General features: G+C 39.3%; 1 protein-coding gene across 1 annotated transcript in view; it reads right to left on the bottom strand.

The window, feature by feature from the left end:
* LOC145979488 (alpha-tocopherol transfer protein-like) overlaps positions 1-12,892 on the bottom strand; it is a 192,678-nt gene extending 179,786 nt beyond the window's left edge. The window contains exon 1 of the mRNA XM_083112416.1: positions 12,716-12,892. The gene's annotated coding sequence lies outside the window, so the exon portion shown is untranslated. The remainder of the gene's footprint in view (positions 1-12,715) is intronic.
* Positions 12,893-19,721: the final 6,829 nt, after the last annotated feature.

Here is a 19,721-nt window from a genome sequence, read left to right as displayed (position 1 = left end):
AAAACGCAAAGTAAAATAAAATAAATCAACTAAAAAAAAAACTAATTTTATGTAGTGTAAACTGAAAAAATTAAGTGGGGCCTCCAACCCTCTGATCCCACCTTGGGTGCGCGCTATTAACAATAACAGGGTTATAGAACATTCTGTGTCTTGGCTCGAAAATTATTTATCTCAAATTATCATCACATTATTTAAGAAGCCATGAACCTAATTTTATGTAGCGTAATTTCCTGAATGGGGTGCTGGAGCCCCCTGATTTCCACCTTGCATACGTGCTTGACTCGATAATTATTTCTCTCCTTAAATTATCGTCACGTTATTTTATTTTACACCACAAGAAACCAAAAACCTCATTTTAACTATTGTAAACCGCAAACTTACGAGGGATTCGAGCCCCCTAAGCTCCCCCTTGGGTACGCGCCTGCTGCGAGTGTCCCTTCATCAATTTAAACTAATCATCACTCATCCTGTTCGTCGCGATTAGCAAAAAGTGGAAGAAGACACTAAATAACAAAAACAAATTTATCCTCATCGTGGCGATCAAATGGAGAATCTGAAAAGTAGCGTAAAAATATTAAAGGGAAATTCCAGGATATTCAGTAAAAAGTCATATCAGAATATACCCGGACAAGAACTTCCCTTAGAATTAGACATTTAAAATAAATGCAATAGGTTAGCTGGAAATAAAAGCTGGCAGTGGACTACAGCCTACAGGGACAAGATATCACGCATATAATGTATGAAAAATAAACTATGCATTGTTTCGGAATAAGTGTATTCTTCTATCGCGTATTTGATATCTTGTTGTCAAATTAAATTAACAGCTTTGGTGTATAATATCAAAAGATGCATTAAAACACAGCGTTTCATGGGCCATCTGCTACATTCTATGCATAGCTTTCTTCCGCTCGTGTCCGCTTGGTGACGTCACAAGCTCTAGCTAATAACGTGCAAGTCGCGGAGTGGCCCCCTCTGGGTGGAACCTACCCCACATGCAAGGTTGGAGTTAATGTTTCATTTCCCCCATAACATTGCAATTGAACATTCATTCCCCCCAACCGTGGGACCATTATTACCATTACAGCAAATTACTTTTCCCCCACAATTTAATAATGGAAAATTATTCATCCTTGTAGCATTTTAAAATAATAGGATTCAATTGTCTGGAATGGCACAGCAGCATTTATCAATCGTAGCACACTTTTGATGGACTTTCAATTCATCCAGCACTAAAATTGTTGCTTGAGAATAAGAAATATATTAGGTGTATTTTTTTTAATTATTTTTTTATAAGAGGCATGTTCCTGGCTATGATGTTTATATAACTACATATTAACCATTCAGTACCACTAAGGTCCACCTAACTAGCAGACTCACATTTTCATTTGGTTGACAACCCCCAACCCCTCTCATGCAAAAATTCCTGGGTGCACCTATGCATGCACATATGTTTAAAACAAATAAAACTGATTGAATTTTTTGATATTCTCCTCTCCTCGATTGCTGACCTTCCTTGGAACAATTTGGTTTGATTTTAACCACATGCCTATGTATGCAGGGCATATCAAGCCTCACCAGAAAATAAGTCATACATCCATCCTCAAAAGACTGGAGAAAAAAAATGAGTAGAGAACATACTTTTTTAAAACAGTTATGGCTTGGCTCTCAAAATGTATATCACAAAATTTAAAAACAGTACTGCCAGATACAATGAAAGGAAAACATGCATTCTCTGCTTACAAGTGATAAGCCTAACTGAGTAACTTAACGACTGGTGCAAGTAAAGAATAAATAAAATTAGAAATTAAGTTTTGATTAATGGTGAAAATATTGGAAAAGCTGACTAAATATCTAGTGATTTGGTCATTCCAAATTTTTAGAGTGGTGCTTACTTAACCCATGCACATAACTGCCTAACCTAATAAGCAGCATGGAAACTAATAATACAACACAATCTCTTATGAATTAGTGTGTATCTCGTAACAAACATTCCTCATATTACAATGAATAATGAGACCAGATTCAATAATAATAATAATAAAAGCATTAGCTTCATCACCTGGCACAGTTGGTCACTGTAATAGGAACGACTGAAGATTACCGGACCCTTCTCCGATTTTCTTCATATTTGGCATACTCACTAATTGAGGCCTCGTAATCACGAATCTGAAGTTAAAAGTTGTCAGAAATGTCTAGAAATTGCAAAATCAGTGAAAATAAGGAGTTAGTTTTCGGAATGGAAACAGTCTATTTTCGCAAATTTTTTTATTGCACAAGCAAATATATATATATATTCCTGATACTACTACGACATGAAATTTTAAATATGTTTGCCTAACCTAACCACACGTCAATGGTTCGTTGTGCTAGCGTCAATGGTTCGCAAATATTTTGCAATTTCTAGACGTTTCCGACAAATTTTAACTTCAGATACATCATTAGCAGGCCCCAATTAGTAAGTATGCCAAATATGAAGAAAATCTGAGAGGGGTCCGGTCATCTTCAGTCATACCCTGTAATAATATACATGTAACCAGTCACAGCACTGTGACACTACTGCAAGTCATGGCATGCTATATCTTTCAGAGGGCTATGGTAGCCAGTACCATGTCTGTTTTGTCTATAATTGTATACTTAAATGTAAACAGAATTTTGATTAAGAGTGTCATGTACATTTTGTGTTATCAATGGCTAATTTTATTATTGCCACCAAAGGAGCTGAAGTAACAAGAATTGAGATTCAAAAATAATTTACAATTTTACTTCATGCATGTTGTAGATCCCATCCATATTTTAAAACAAAGTCTGATTGCATAAGTTTGCAAGAATGTGACAATTATATTTTTGCAAGCAATGTAATCAAAAATAGAGTTGGGAAAAACAGCTTGGAGACATGTGCGAACATGTAACAAAACATATTTTTGGGCCATTTATACAGTATGTATAAACCTGACCTGCCTAACCTACTGACGTATGCATCCAATAGGTGAAATAACCTAAACTTGACTTACCTATACTATTCACATATTTATTTCTGCTATAAATAGGATGCACACATGAGTAGGTTAGGCAGCTCAGGTTTATGCCTACAAAAGGGCAAAAAAGGTTCTTGTTACATGTCAGCACATATCGCGAAGCAGGCATAGCTGTTGCTATCTACTCATCTAGCCAGTGTGTAAAATTCAAAAAACTGCATGACAATGGTGCTGCCCCCAATTTACACATTGTAACTATATCGCAGAATGAATTAGTTGAAACGTGAATATTTTTAGATAGAGGCTGGGAACGTAACAACTTATATGGTAGAAGGTATTCTACACCTCTTCACTATACACACGAAAGATAGAAAATTTTCTTTTCCAAAGAATAGGGTAAGTTTTGTGCAAAATTAGGGGGGGGATACTGTAAATGCAAAAGGTGTATATTTAGGCCACAGCTTCTTCAACAGGTGATGAGAATAGCATATGGAATTGCTATTACAACAGCCCTAAACCTGGCCTGCCTAACCTAACAAATGCATTTAGGAATGTAATACCCCTTCACACCTACATCGCGGGCATTCTAAAGTATTTACGGAAGAATTTTAATGCTTCAAATTTGAGCTGCCTAACCTAACAATGAAAGCATTTTGGTCTGTAATAATTATTCATACCAACGTCAAGTGACATTAGCAGCAGCAGCAGTCCACAATAGAACACTTTCCAGTATTCTTCCACGTTATTTTATTTGTGCGCGCTGGAAATGTTCACTTGTCCCTCTGTACCCCAAAAGAAAGTGAAATATCTTGCATTGTTTATGAAGATTTTCTTGTTTATGAACGTTTTCAGTTGATTCTAGCTTTCGGAAATGTGTTATTGTGAAGCAAAGTACGTTTGTTTCCTTAGCATCTTACTTTACTGTGAAGCAGAACAGCCCGAAGGCTTCACACAAGAGAATATAGCACCCAAAACAACTTTCCACAAAAGCAGTTATAATTTTACGTAGTTAGGTTAGGATTGATAGGTTTGGTACTGATAGTTATTTTCGACGTGTTCTTTCGCTATTTTACTGTACATACAAACAATTTTTACCAACAAAAAGTGGCGAAAATACTTAGAAATTGAAGATTTCATCTTACATGTGCCATTCTATGGTATCAAATATATCCGTTATTTGAGCTTTCCTAAAGCTGGAACCACTTTTGCATTACATAAAACATTGAAATCTGTCGATTAAAAAAAATTCTACGTAATTCTCGAGGGGTACAGTGGGTAAACGGTCCCGCGATAGTCAGCCACGATCGGCAGAATGATAACAAACTCTACATCCTTGATTACGTTGCACGTAGAAATAGGAATAAATTACACGGTACGTAAGTAATTCTGTTGTGTGTGTGTATATATATATATATATTTATTTATTTATTTTTAATATATGTATGTTCACACACACTACTTTAATTTCACAATAAAAGTAACATACTTTTCCCTCTAATCTGAAACTCACTTTGTTTCCAATCATGGAGGAAGCAGAATTAATTATAGTAGCCTATATTTAATTTATTTCATGTTGTGAATTCTGTATTTTCGTCGTAAAAAAGACTACTGTTAAAAAAGTAAATATTAATACACTTACCTCTGTCTTTAGAAAGACGATTGTCCCATGAAACAAAGCTCAAACCACGCTACTCATCTGTGTTTGGTTTCGTCGGTGCGCAGCGTCGTTCAACTTCTTTGGCGCATTGGATGATGGGAAGCAACGAGTCGGCTATCGCACGTAACTACATTGAAAGATCCCTGTGTAAGATGTAACGAGCGCAAAATATGAAAGCACCACGCAACGTTAAAGCAACCACGACAGGGAAACACTGAAGTATGTTATGTAAATGAGACTTCGTAACCTTTCAGAAACATGATTCTGACTTCGTGTGCTGTATGGGATTTAGTATAGCTAAGCGCGCTCAAAAAGGGCAATTTATGCGAACTTTGACCTTGAATAATTTAACAATTACAAGACGCACGAGACTAAAAATTTTCATATTTACTAAGTTCCATGCATAGTTTCAGCTCCCCGAATTTCATGAAATCGGAGTTGGTCAGTTTGGAAATTGTACATATCTGTGTTGATTTGGTATGGAATGGCTCATATGTATTTCGAATCTCGAGACGAGAACGAGATGGGTGTTTATAAAGCGAGACGAGATTGAGAAAGAGAAGAATTTGTTTCTCGAGACGAGGGAAGGGGGCCGCGCGAACTTCGGGGTCGCAGAAGCCGTGACTCGATTTTGTTCCTACTTTATAAAAATATTTTGCCTAGTAACAGATTCAATACATTTTCATTTATTGTTTGTTTTCAAAATGATCGACTGAAATCAAAAGAAGGAACACGATTTAACTTTTGTTATTTATAGAACTGAGCTGATACCACTTTTACCCGATGGAACTTTGAACCGATACCACTTTTACCCGATACCACTTTGACCCTATACCACTTTGAACCGATACCACTTTGAACCGATACCACTTTGAACCGATACCACTTTTACCCGATACCACTTTGACCCTATACCACTTTGAACCGATAGCACTTTGAACCGATACCACTTTTACCCGATACCACTTCGACCCTATACCACTTTGAACCGATACCACTTTTACCCGATACAACTTTGACCCTATACCGCTTTGAACCGATAGCACTTTGAACCGATACCACTTTTACCCGATACCACTTTGACCCTATACCACTTTGAACCGATAGCACTTTGAACCGATACCACTTTTACCCGATACCACTTTGACCCTATACCACTTTGAACCGATAGCACTTTGAACCGATACCACTTTTACCCGATACCACTTTGACCCTATACCACTTTGAACCGATAGCACTTTGAACCGATACCACTTTTACCCGATACCACTTTGACCCTATACCACTTTGAACCGATACCACTTTGAACCGATACCACTTTTACCCGATACCACTTTGACCCTATACCACTTTGAACCGATAGCACTTTGAACCGATACAACTTTTACCCGATACCACTTTGACCCTATACCACTTTGAACCGATAACACTTTGAACCGATACCACTTTTACCCGATACCACTTTGACCTATACCACTTTGAACCGATAGCACTTTGAACCGATACCACTTTTACCCGATACCACTTTGACCCTATACCACTTTGAACCGATAGCACTTTGAACCGATACCACTTTTATCCGATACCACTTTGAACTATACCACTTTGAACCGATAGCACTTTGAACCGATACCACTTTTACCCGATACCACTTTGACCCTATACCACTTTGAACCGATAGCACTTTGAACCGATACCACTTTTACCCGATACCACTTTGACCCTATACCACTTTGAACCGATAGCACTTTGAACCGATACCACTTTTACCCGATACCACTTTGACCCTATACCACTTTGAACCGATAGCACTTTGAACCGATACCACTTTTACCCGATACCACTTTGACCCTATACCACTTTGAACCGATAGCACTTTGAACCGATACCACTTTTACCCGATACCACTTTGACCCTATACCACTTTGAACCGATAGCACTTTGAACCGATACCACTTTTACCCGATACCACTTTGACCCTATACCACTTTGAACCGATAGCACTTTGAACCGATACCACTTTTACCCGATACCACTTTGACCCTATACCACTTTGAACCGATACCACTTTGAACCGATACCACTTTTACCCGATACCACTTTGACCCTATACCACTTTGAACCGATAGCACTTTGAAACGATACCACTTTTACCCGATACCACTTTGACCCTATACCACTTTGAACCGATAGCACTTTGAACCGATACCACTTTTACCCGATACCACTTTGACCCTATACCACTTTGAACCGATAGCACTTTGAACCGATACCACTTTTACCCGATACCACTTTGACCCTATACCACTTTGAACCGATAGCACTTTGAACCGATACCACTTTTACCCGATACCACTTCGACCCTATACCACTTTGAACCGATAGCACTTTGAACCGATACCACTTTTACCCGATACCACTTTGACCCTATACCACTTTGAACAGATAGCACTTTGAACCGATACCACTTTTACCCGATACCACTTTGACCCTATACCACTTTGAACCGATAGCACTTTGAACCGATACCACTTTTACCCGATACCACTTTGACCCTATACCACTTTGAACCGATAGCACTTTGAACCGATACCACTTTTACCCGATACCACTTTGACCCTATACCACTTTGAACCGATACCACTTTGAACCAATACCACTTTGAACCGATACCACTTTGAACCGATACCACTTTTACCCGATACCACTTTGAACCAATACCACTTTGAACCGATACCACTTTTACCCGATACCACTTTGACCCTATACCACTTTGAACCGATACCACTTTTACCCGATACCACTTTGACCCTATACCACTTTGAACCGATAGCACTTTGAACCGATACCACTTTTACCCGATACCACTTTGACCCTATACCACTTTGAACCGATAGCACTTTGAACCGATACCACTTTTACCTGATACCACTTTGACCCTATACCACTTTGAACCGATAGCACTTTGAACCGATACCACTTTTACCCGATACCACTTTGACCCTATACCACTTTGAACCGATACCACTTTGAACCGATACCACTTTTACCCGATACCACTTTGACCCTATACCACTTTGAACCGATAGCACTTTGAACCGATACCACTTTGACCCGATACCACTTTGAACCGATAGCACTTTGAACCGATACCACTTTTACCCGATACCACTTTGACCCTATACCACTTTGAACCGATAGCACTTTGAACCGATACCACTTTGACCCTATACCACTTTGAACCGATAGCACATTGAACCGATACCACTTTTACCCGATACCACTTTGACCCTATACCACTTTGAACCGATACCACTTTTACCCGATACCACTTTGACCCTATACCACTTTGAACCGATACCACTTTGAACCGATACCACTTTGAACCAATACCACTTTGAACCGATACCACTTTGAACCGATACCACTTTTACCCGATACCACTTTGACCCTATACCACTTTGAACCGAAAGCACTTTGAACCGATACCACTTTTACCCGATACCACTTTGACCCTATACCACTTTGAACGGATAGCACTTTGAACCGATACCACTTTTACCCGATACCACTTTGACCCTATACCACTTTGAACGGATAGCACTTTGAACCGATACCACTTTTACCCGATACCACTTTGACCCTATACCACTTTGAACCGATAGCACTTTGAACCGATACCACTTTTACCCGATACCACTTTGACCCTATACCACTTTGAACGGATAGCACTTTGAACCGATACCACTTTTACCCGATACCACTTTGACCCTATACCACTTTGAACCGATAGCACTTTGAACCGATACCACTTTTACCCGATACCACTTTGACCCTATACCACTTTGAACCGATAGCACTTTGAACCGATACCACTTTTACCCGATACCACTTTGACCCTATACCACTTTGAACCGATAGCACTTTGAACCGATACCACTTTTACCCGATACCACTTTGACCCTATACCACTTTGAACCGATACCACTTTGAACCGATACCACTTTTACCCGATACCACTTTGACCCTATACCACTTTGAACCGATATCACTTTGAACCGATACCACTTTTACCCGATACCACTTTGACCCTATACCACTTTGAACCGATAGCACTTTGAACCGATACCACTTTTACCCGATACCACTTTGACCCTATACCACTTTGAACCGATAGCACTTTGAACCGATACCACTTTTACCCGATACCACTTTGACCCTATACCACTTTGAGCCGATAGCACTTTGAACCGATACCACTTTTACCCGATACCACTTTGACCCTATACCACTTTGAACCGATACCACTTTGAACCGATACCACTTTTACCCGATACCACTTTGAACCGATACCACTTTGAACCAATACCACTTTGAACCGATACCACTTTGAACCGATACCACTTTTACCCGATACCACTTTGACCCTATACCACTTTGAACCGATACCACTTTTACCCGATACCACTTTGACCCTATACCACTTTGAACCGATAGCACTTTGAAAAGATACCACTTTTACCCGATACCACTTTGACCCTATACCACTTTGAACCGATAGCACTTTGAACCGATACCACTTTTACCCGATACCACTTTGAAACTATACCACTTTGAACCGATAGCACTTTGAACCGATACCACTTTTACCCGATACCACTTTGACCCTATACCACTTTGAACCGATAGCACTTTGAACCGATACCACTTTTACCCGATACCACTTTGACCCTATACCACTTTGAACCGATACCACTTTGAACCGATACCACTTTTACCCGATACCACTTTGACCCTATACCACTTTGAACCGATAGCACTTTGAACCGATACCACTTTTACCCGATACCACTTTGACCCTATACCACTTTGAACCGATAGCACTTTGAACCGATACCACTTTTACCCGATACCACTTTGACCCTATACCACTTTGAACCGATACCACTTTGAACCAATACAACTTTGAACCGATACCACTTTGACCCTATACCACTTTGAACCGATAGCACTTTGAACCGATACCACTTTTACCCGATACCACTTTGACCCTATACCACTTTGAACCGATAGCACTTTGAACCAATACCACTTTGAACCGATACCACTTTAAACCGATACCACTTTGAACCCATACCACTTTGAACCGATACCACTTTTACCCGATACCACTTTGACCCTATACCACTTTGAACCGATACCACTTTTACCCGATACCACTTTGAACCAATACAACTTTGAACCGATACCGATGCCGATACTCTCACCGATTCCCACCGATACTTGAATACTTAAATAATTGGAAGTTTTTCTTAATGTTGATAAATAATTGTGCGTGAGTCTTCTCCGATTACGTGTATGAATTCACCAAAAAATTTGCTTTCAAATATTCATGAATTACGTCAGAAAATTAAAATACGAGTTATGTAATCGCAAAATCCTACCTAGGATAATTACACTCATCGAAAGTGTTGCGCGACAGTTTTGCCAACTCTGTGAAAGAACAAAACACCAGACAAAGTATCGGCTGGTATTGGTAGATGAATTCCAACATCGGTATCGGTATTGGCTCAGCCCTTTGTTATTTAGCGTCGCTTCTCTGCCACTTTTGGCTAATTAGTACGATGATGATGATGAATATAGCTAGGATTTGTATGTAATTTTATATTCTCTTCCTTTCTAAATACATACCTTGAACACGAAAATGACAACGAATTATGTAACTGGCATAATTTTGCATAAGATTTATGTTACATATTTTTACATATTTGCTCATTTACTTTACATAAAACAACATTTTTCGGCAGTTTTTTCCTATCTTGGTCCTTTTCCCTAAATTTTCGATCTGTGAAACATGAAAATTTGTATCTCATGTGATGTTATATTTTCTAATCAATGAAGTCAGTGGCGGCTTGTAATCACACATTCGCAATTATCTCGAAAACGGCTCGTTTGCAGACCCATGTTTACTGAGACTTTTTTGCTTCTATTATCGTGTACTTTCACCAGTGTTAGTTTGCGCTATTACTTTTGAGACACCCTATAGAAGTGTACTGATACAGGACATAAAACCTTTGAGTTTATCCATCTATTATTCCCATCAGTTTATATTATGTTTAATATGTGAAATGTGTCAGATACTTTGTGTACACCCTGTATGACGAGAAGAGTGTGTGGATAGGATTGATTGATTGAAATGTTTCTTTAAGTCCACTTCATGCACAGATATGCTAATCGGGACTGGACCTACAGTTTAAAGTGTGATTCGAACCAGTATGTACCTCCACCGGGTATCAAATCCGGGAATGAATAGAAGGAATATGACACAGAGGTCAATAGAGAAGCGACAAGATGTAGGCATTATCGTCTAGAACATATATGTTGTATTATTTCATTAAGGCAATCCGCAATTAGACAACTATCTACGCATTATGAGAGTTAATTTAGAATTCATTAGCAATTATTTTATATTCCACATTCATATAATGTTAGTTTATATCACAAATGCAGTTTCGACAGGTTTCTTTCAAGAGCGGTTACAGCGCCAGAGGTTCCGTCTACTGAGGAAGAATTTAATAGAAGCAAAACTGTGCAACCTCTGATAACTAGTTACTTTACTATATATTAATTCGTTTTCCTATATTTTGTGTTGTCAACATCTTGAACATACAGCAACTGCGTTCCTCATATGCATGCCCTATACTCCTATGTGCAACATTCTTGTATAGCTGCCATTCGAGCAACCAATAGAATTTCCCGTAAGCCCTGTGTATTTGTTTATATTCACTTTGTTCTTACATCGGACAGAGAGTAGGTTCGAATACTGGTTACGGACATTTCGTTTCGTGTATTACAACAGTTTGCCGACAACCAGAGGCGCAGCCACGAATTTTTGTCTGAAGAGGCAAACAACAGGATAAAATTACCAATAATAATAATAACAATAGTAACAACAACAATAACAATAATGACATTATTATTTTTATTACTAGTGGTAGTAGTACTAGTATATTATTTAAATAAATTATAGAAAAGCGAGCAAGAAAATTTTTAGATCCAATATCTGCAACAGAAAACAATATTGATTTAATAGAGATTTAATTCATTCTCTCTTTTACAACTTTTAAAATTTAGATCGCTCGGCATCCACGGCCGACTCGTACTGTCCCCTAGCTACAGCTCTGAACTTGACGATATTGAGAAAAGCATAGGCATTGCGAGCAGTGATGTGCCGTAGACTATAAGTTTACGTCTACATGCGTTGTCTACACGTAATCTACGCGTAGATTACATTGGGTTGTAGTTTACATAGACTACGTAGACAATCTAAAGTGCATGAAAATTAATTTTCAAGGGTTTCATGAAAAGAAAGTGACATTTTCAACTGTATTGGTTCCTAACGAAATGAAAAGAATCCTATTTAGAACAAAATTTATATTCTCTTCTATTATTAACTATGGAAGAAGATAAATAGTATGCAAAAACAACAACAGATGGCAGTCGTGAGGCAAGAGTGGTATTTTCCCCATAAAACACTAGAATATTTCCTATATTAGGTTTCTTCCTAGCTGAGAAATTGTTCGAATTTGGAAGAAAGAGTATGAAAATTATCTTCACACATCAGCAACTGATACGCAGTATAATTTTATTTTAATTCCACGGCGCCCTTTGCTAAGTTATCACCTTTCACCATGTTGTTTACATAGATTACGTAATCTGCGTGTATAAAATAGTCTACGTGTAGAATGTAGACTATCGTTGTTTACGCGTAGACGCACATCACTGATTGCGAGCGAAGCGAGCAAGAAAATTTTACGAAATATATATGTATATGCATAACATTTGAAATCGAGGGGGGCAATTGCTCCTCTGTGCCATCAACGTTTGCCTCCCCTTGCCCCCGTTAGAATTGACATCCGTCGAAGGCTTGGGGGGGGGGGCAATGCCCCTCCTGCTCCCCCCTATGGTTGCCCCACTGTCGCCAACGTTATGATTAAGCTATACAAGCAGATCAGCTACGTATAGTAACCAACAATATAAACAACAACAAGAACAGCAATAATAATAATAATAAATAGCCTACCTGATTTGGCGGTATGATGCTATCGTCTATGGCTTTGAAAATAATATATGTTGGTTGGAATTTCAAGTTAGCTGTATTATCCTTCCATTTGCCATTTCACTATTTGACCATTTCAGTTGTCTCTGTTAACAATGATCACGTGTCACAAACTTCTCAGAGCACAGGGGCACACAGAACGTGCTAAGTATTATGCTGCGAATATCTTGAAATTGTATTGCTGCTACTGTGGTCAGTCTTCTATTCAGTGTAGAGACTCAGCGGAAAAGAGAAGAAGATGAAGCCTAAAGTTTTCCAGTGTTGCCAGACGTTCCTACTAAGTAGCAGAATTTAAACAATTTTTTGTCTTACTTTTGCGAATGTCTTGTTTGATTATGTGATAATGGTTACGGATATATTATTTGTTCTCAATTTTTGTTACTTTAAACGCTTTTCTACCTCTTGGGTTAATCGCGACAACGAGGATTATTGGTGAATATGGGACAAACACAGTGACACATCCACGGACAGGGTTCGAACCTAGGACCTCTGGCTTCGCACGTTCCACCACACAAGTCGGTGTTGTTTATTTCCCTGTAATGTCGATCGCTTGCAAATATTTACCTGGTATATTTAATAAAAAAAATGATAAGACTTATTAATAAAAACCCGTATCTTTTCGATGGCGTAATAATAATGGTGTTCCTTGTCCTCAAGAGATGCAAAACAGATTTGTATTTAAAACACCCATGCGAACTTCCTTTTTTTTTTTTTTTTTTTTTCGAAGTCAGGACTTTTCATGTCCAGCATATTGTTTATTGAACTGGGATGTGGGTTGTTTACATAGTATATGTGTACAGGAACATTGATAATTACAATTACATTAGTGTTTCCTGCTACTGTCGCAGGAGACAGGTCGTGGGTATGTGCCCAACATATACAACTAACTACAAACAATACATACAAGATATACAAGGATTAATCATGATAATTTACACGAAATTTGAATACAAGCACAAGTGCACATATTATACATAGTACATTTGTTAAAAACCATATGAAGAGATTACTTAGGTTCCCTAGAATCTGAGTGTAATTCACTTTGTCATGGTCGTGGTAGAGGTACCTTACGCCGTCGGGGACGGAGTGTCCCGATGGAGTTGATCAGTGGATTGGTGTGGGCTCGAACCTTGGCCCATATGCGTTGTTTGGCGATTTGGAGCGTCTCCTCTATCATTGGATATTGCAGATCATCATGAATCTGGGTGATACGGGTGTCCATGGGGTAGGACCCAATCATGCGTAGCGCTCTGTTCTGCACAATCTGGATCTTCTTGTGATGGGTCTGTGCCATCTGGGTCCATACCGGACTGGCATAGAGTAGAATAGGACGAACCATCGAAGTGAACACATGGAGGCGTGTGGCAAAAGGAAGAGTGTGCGCACGTAGCAATGGAGATAGGTAGCCAAGACGCATGCGTGCGCGCTTGCAGGCCGCATCTGTGTGAGGTCCAAATTTCAGTCGTCTGTCCAGGAGGACACCCAGATATTTCACTTGATCACGATGAGGCACTCGGCGTCCGAAGAGGGTGACTGGAGCTCGTTCTGGTACGGGGCCCAAGCCGAAGACCGTAACAAAACTCTTCTCCGGGTTTATCCTGATCTTCCATTTTGTGGCCCATTTCTCAAAACGGGTGGTGTACTTCTTCAGTTTGTCTTCGCAGTTTTCAAGACGTTTGTCCCAGACAAATACTGCAGTATCATCGGCATACGTGGCTAGCATGCCTGTTTCAGGTGTTGGAATGTCAGCTGCATAGAGTGCAAACAGGAGAGGGGAAAGCACTGCACCTTGTGGAACGCCGGCCAGAATGGGGCGTGAAGACGACTGGTGGCCGTTAATAGTGGTAACAAAACTTCTCCCGAAGAGGAAACTGGACAAGATCTGACAATATGTGGTCGGAATGTGCATTCGGTGGAGTTTGTACAAAAGCCCGTGGAGCCACACACTGTCAAAGGCCTTTTGCACGTCCATGAAGAGTCCTAATACTTTTTGTCTGCGGTCTTCCCGAACACCTGTGTACATTAGCAGTGTCCCCATCGCACTTCTCCCGAGATTTACACAAAAATTTGACTCATACTCCCTGCTTCTTCTCTGCTCCATCGCAGATTTGCCACACAGCACAAACACACAACTTCAAATAAAATAACGTAAAAGACAAACGCATTTGCTCACTTTTGTGGAATTTTATACACTTACTCGCAAGTTGCTCTAGTGCTGCCATCTACCGTTGCATCGCGCATCTACAACTGCTGTCCAGACGAGCTGCTAGGTACAGCATTACCACCTTGGGAAATACATGCTAACCACCAAATCTGGCCTGCCTAGCATATCCACATATGCATATAAAGCTTAGATAAACTAAACATAACATGCCAAACCTATTTACATGCTTATTTATGCTATTATATGCCTAGGTGGATAGGTTAGGCAGGCCAGGTTTGGTGCTGTCCCTAGCTGCTCGTGCTGTCCAGATGGCACACCAGTCCAGAAATTTCTGGATACCACCTCGTATATTCAGAATAGTATAAGTTATTTACAATACTATATGATTCGTGTCTCGATGGGATGGACGATATCAGAAGTTTGATATGGCAATATATTTTTTCCGTATCGTGATATCGACGATATATCGCCGACACGATATATATAGCCAAATTATCGTGACGATATATCGTCTAGTTGATATCGTCTGGACGATATTTTTTCAATATCGCGATATATCGTCCGTACGATACGAATACGAGAAAGAGACGAAGAGGCCGAAAGTCTCCAGGTGACGTCTAGATACCATCCCTACTTTGGAAAAAAAAAATATCCTTTCAGTTTCTATAATTTTTTTGTTTTGAAATGTGGCAACCCTGACTCTGACGAACAATCCAGCTGCTCATTTGCTGACTCAGATTATTTCAGCTCGTGGTATCTGTCACAACTTCCTGTTGCACATATTTTTTTTCTGTGTTCCTGCAGGCAGAATCAGCAGTTCTTTCAACCAGTGATGGTAATTGGGAGGAATTTACCTCGGGGGTATTTTGAAGCAATCTGAAGAAATGGGAAGTTGTCCAACTTGTCAATATTGATAAAAAGTTTAGGAGTGGCTCAAAGAAAGCCGGCTCGGTAGCTGAATGGTCGACTTTCAATCTCACCACCAAAGTTACTGGGTTTAAATCCCGACGTGTTCTTTGTAAGTTGATTGATTGAATTCTTGTTTCGAGTCTACTTTATGAACAGAAAGGCTAATCGGGATTGGACCTACAGTTTAAAGTGGAATTAGAACCACTCTGTGCCTCCACCGGGTATCGAACTCGCGACCCCTTGACGTTCTTTGTAAGTGTTCATCCTACCATCACTCATCGTCTTGATTAGACAAAAGTGGCAGAAAAGCGACGTTAAATAACATAATACAAATACAACACCTTAACAGCATCTCGTAATGCATTTTTTTGTGCTTTCCACGTTCATTGCTATTTTTACAAAAATATTGTCGTTGGCTATTGGTTTATAATATTGACTTTTACTGGTGCGTTATGAAAAAAAAAATAATTCGGCATATTCTTAACACCATTAAGTCTTGTTTCCATGATAACCAATAACTCAATATACTGACCAAGGCAGAATTTGTTTTATTTTAAAACATAAACTAAACGTTATGTTTCAACTTTCTAGCAAGGTCCTTCTCCAGACTGTGTACCAAATACAAATTAAATAAGATACAAATCAGAAATATATATATATATATATATATATATATATATATATATATATATATATATATATATATATATATATATATATATATACACACACACAAAAATCACCTCTCTCCAGACACAAGATTATTAGAAAGTTGTTTATCTGGAACATTCCATTCCAGGTGTTCCAGCAGGTGGCCTTCTTCTGTCAACTGTTGTTTCACCTGAACAGCCATTTAGATAAACATTTCCTTTCATGTGGAAAGCGGTTGGACTTCATATCTCACGCTCCTTTTCCTTATCCTTTCTTTCTTCATTCCTCTTCCTTATTTTCTCCTCCTTCGCTCTTGTATTTCCACTCTTTCTTACACCTTCTTCTATTCATTGTTTATCTTCAGTCCCCCATTCCAGTTCATTGTCTCTTCTTCACCTTTCTTCTCTATTTCCTTGGCCTCCTTCCATTTTCTCACTAGCATTCTCTTCTCCCTTCCTATCTGCTTAGCCTCATCCCACTCTATGTCACGTCCTGTTTCTTTCCTGTGCTTAAATATCGCATTTCTCTCTCTCTTAAGTCGTACATCACCCCTATGTTGTTTCAACCTGTCTTTCAGCCTCTTTTTCGTTTCTCTATGCACACACTCTGACATTCTTTACACATTCTTTACACAAAGTTTTGAAAAGAGTGGGCCTCTTACACTGTTGTAAGGAACTTTTAAATGTCTTCTTAATATTTGTATGTGTTGTTTACGTCCTTTTCAAGTCCCTTACAACCTTACACTTTAAACCTTTCTCAAGATGCTCTTCACACTCCCTTTTTAACTCAATTCTTTCAGATAAGAGAATTCTTCCTTTTAGTACAAAATGAGCATGTGGGTCGATCAGTGATGTGCGTCTACGCGTAAACAACGATAGTCTACATTCTACACGTAGACCATGTTATACACGTAGATTACGTAATCTATGTAAACAACATGGCGAAAGGTGATAACTTAGTAAAGAGCGCCATAGAAATAAAACAAAATTATACTGCGTATCAGTTGCTGATGTGTGTGGAGAACTTTTCATACTCTTTCTTCCAAATTCGAACAATTTCGCACCTAGGAAGAAATCTAATACAGGAAATATTCGAGTGCTTTATGGGGAAAAGACCACTCTTGCCTCACGACTGCCATCTGTTGTTGTTTTTTGCATACTATTTATCTTCTTCTATAGTTGATAATAGAAGAAAAGAGAAATTTTGTTGTAAATAGGATTATTTTCATTTCGTTAGGAACCAATATAGTTGAAAATGTCACTTTCATTTCATGAAATTCTTGAAAATGAATTTTAATGCACTTTAGATTGTCTACGTAGTCTATGTAAACTACAACCCAATGTAATCTACACGTAGATTACGTATAGACAACGCATGTAGACGTAAACTTATAGTCTACGGCACGTCACTGGGGTCGATGCGCACAAAAAGTTCAAATCAACCATTCGTTCTGTATATCCATATGTGCAAGTTCAAATTTTAGAAATACAAATGAGTTTTTGTGTCCTCTTGCTATGTAAATCAATTTTCATTCATTGATTGGTTCGGTTTATTTTACTTCGATTATCTGCCACCTTTGGTAATCGCGAAGATGAGGATGGGGGATGATATGATTAAATTGATGAAGGGACACTGACAAAGAATACCCATTTCCAGGCCGGAATTCGAACCCGGGACCTCTGGCGTCTATCCGCTAACCACTCAGGTAAATAATTTTTATTTAGAAGTGTATTGTTGCTAAATTTTGCAATGCAATAAATAGTGGTAGCGTCGGCTTGAAGCAATATTGTGTGGGTATGGGGAGGGTGCGAGCAAGATGGTACGAAAAGAAAATAGTCGCTTACAAAACAGATTTCTCGATGGTGCAGTCGTAACGTTCTTACTTGTAATTGAGGAGTTCTGGGTTCGATCCTTGGCGGAGGCACACAGTGCCTATCTGTACATAACAGTATATTTTTTTAAAAAATAAACTCTTATCACTGGCGCACACAAGATTTATTTTCGGGAGGGGCTGGAATTGTAATGGTAGAAACTACATAGCTGCTTTCTAGGAGGGTGGCATACGCAATCAGATATTTCGTATATTAAAAAGTTTCCACTTCAATCCGGGGTCATTTTATGGCGACCTTGCATTTATAACTCCGGTTTTTCCCGAGTTCTTCACTGCTTTTGTTTAAAAATGTTCATTTTTTCAAAATTTCGGAGGGGGCTGTAACCCCTTCAGCCCCCGCTCTGCGTACGCCACTGACCCTGATTGAGTTTTACATCTGCCGTGAAAAGGCACCAAAATTTAATTTTGTTTTATTACCCTACGAAACATACAGAAATTGAAGCGGCGTTACACCATTAAAACTTTCCCAAGTCCAGGAGTGTGTTGATCTCGTATTGGGTGAAAGAATGAAGTCTCTCATAGCTCATGAACAGAAACGTGTATTATAATAACGGATATTGTACACAAGAAAAAACAGTTTATACGACGACACAAAGTACCATCACTTGTGGCCGCGCCGCGCTTGCTCGCACCCACACACACAAAGACCCGAGGTCAGTCCTATTACGTCATATATATGACGCGTACTTCACGTGGCAGTTCCACACTGCCATCTAGCTAGCAACTCTAAAATAATTTTTTAAAAGACCGATATTAGTGTGGAATCGATAGTTTTCGGGGTCGCTAAGATGAATAGTGACACTCCCAATGCCGTTCAACTCCAAGTTCATCACCTACCGGGATGGGGGGTGAAAAATAAAATGTCAAAAATGACTTAGATTACTGTCGAATTCATAGATTTCGGAGTCTCTAAGCTAATTGGTGACATTCACGATGACCAACTTGGTACACATATGACTTACAATCTGGAAAGAAATACTGTGGGTGTAAGACACCCCTGGCACTCCAAGGGGTGAGGGTGGGAAGGGAATGACATGTAACAATAATCGAAAACGACCGATATTAGTGTGGAATCCATAGTTTTCGGTGTCACTAAGATGAATAGTGACTCTCCCAATGATGTCCAACTCCTAGACACCCCTGGCACCCCAAGGGGTAGGGGTGGGAAGGGGGTGACGTGTAAAGCGATGGATATTATACCGCGTTTGTTAGAACCTGTCCCGTTTCCCGCGCTAGCGATCGCTCGATAGTTTCGGTGCCAATGAGAAACGAGGAAAAAATCGTCTGCTGGACAGCGAGGAGCGAATGGAAACCAAAAGAGAGGCGCTTACGTAGATGCTGTTGCGACGTTGCGT

Source organism: Lepisma saccharinum, chromosome 26 (genome assembly GCF_977018435.1).
Source record: "Lepisma saccharinum chromosome 26, izLepSacc3.1, whole genome shotgun sequence".
Taxonomy (NCBI): Eukaryota; Metazoa; Arthropoda; class Insecta; order Zygentoma; family Lepismatidae; genus Lepisma; species Lepisma saccharinum.
This window is presented reverse-complemented; position numbering and strand designations above follow the sequence as displayed.